Source organism: Myotis brandtii, unplaced genomic scaffold (assembly GCF_000412655.1).
Source record: "Myotis brandtii unplaced genomic scaffold, ASM41265v1 scaffold4517, whole genome shotgun sequence".
Taxonomy (NCBI): domain Eukaryota; kingdom Metazoa; phylum Chordata; class Mammalia; order Chiroptera; family Vespertilionidae; genus Myotis; species Myotis brandtii.
Window position 1 is genome coordinate 63,837 of NW_005367274.1, and position 1,452 is coordinate 65,288.

The following is a 1,452-nucleotide window of genomic DNA, read 5'->3' on the forward strand; positions in this document are numbered from 1 at the left end:
CCATCACTGGGGCAACCAAGCCTCCTGTTCGCTTCAGCTGCCTGGCTGCTGGCTGCCATCTTGGTTGGCAGTTAATTTGCATATCACCCTGATTAGCCAATGGGAAGCATAGCGGAGGTATGGTTAATTACCATGTTTGTCTATTATTAGATAGGATGCCATTTAACAAAGAAAAATCAACCAAAAAAATGAGTTCGCGTGTCACCACGTGTCATAGGTTCGCCATCACTGATCTAGGGCAACTGACCTGACTCATGAGTGTGTGTGTGTGTGTATGTGTGTGTGTGTGTACAGGCACACGGGAACGTCCAAACTAGTGCTGTTAACCTATAGTAGTCACCTTAGGACTCCAATACGCGTATTCCAGTGAGGTTTGCCCTGCTCAAAGATATTTTTAAAATTCTAGTGGGGGCGGGGGCGGGGTAAGTCTGGGGAAAAAGGAGACATATGTAAAACTTTAGACAATAAGTAAAAAGAAATTCTAGTTGGAATAATGGCCAATAACCTGAAAACCCTTAAATATTCTATCTTGGAATATTAAAAAATGTTTTTAACAGCCAGAAGGCATTTAAAGGGAGTGTCAGGTGGATGATCAGTTAGGCATGCTGTTAGTAAGCTTCAGATACATAAAACAACAAATTGCAGTGCAAATATTTTACATTAGAATCTAGGGAGGTTTTTTTTTTTTTTTTTTTAGAGCAGAGAGGAATCTAGTGTGACTTTGTGATTCATCTCGTAATGACTGTTTCATTAACAGCCAGAAGGCATTTAAAGGGAGTGTCAGGTGGATGATCAGTTAGGCATGCTGTTAGTAAGCTTCAGATACATAAAACAACAAATTGCAGTGCAAATATTTTACATTAGAATCTAGGGAGGTTTTTTTTTTTTTTTTTTTAGAGCAGAGAGGAATCTAGTGTGACTTTGTGATTCATCTCGTAATGACTGTTTATTCAGTACATACAAAGAAATATTGGGAAAGGATTATCGTTGAAATGGTAGGTTTCGATAACGTTTGAGAAGTTAAGAGGACAGGTATGAGCAAGCGCATGCCTCATCTCCTAGAAGTGGACGGTTCTCACCCATGAAAGGGCGTAATGAGCACTGAGTGCGGGTAGATCAGAGGCTTTCCTGTTCATTGCGTGTGTTTTTAATTGAAATTCATTTTACTTATGGCTTCATAGATATGAAGACCTAATTCTTGAGTTTGTATTATAATACGAAGAACTATATGGTGAACAGTTTTGAGGCCAGACGTCTATCTTCCACTGTTTGTGCTGAGATGATTGGGTTTGCGTCGTCCTGAGTTTTGTGGACTCCTCTGTCCTAACCCAGAGCCCAGGTGTCTCCCACACAAGGACCAGGACGTCTGCGTGTCTGCTGGGTGCTGCCTCCGTCCGTCAGTAGGACGTACCCTCCCTCATCTCTGCAGGCTCTTTCTGCCTCATCTTCCAC

At 41.7% G+C, this 1,452-nt stretch overlaps 1 protein-coding gene across 3 annotated transcripts in view; it reads left to right on the top strand.

Annotated features, from left to right (window-relative positions):
- The window catches only part of UBE3A (ubiquitin protein ligase E3A), a 31,295-nt gene that overhangs the window by 19,467 nt on the left and 10,376 nt on the right, over positions 1–1,452 (top strand). The window lies entirely within an intron of this gene.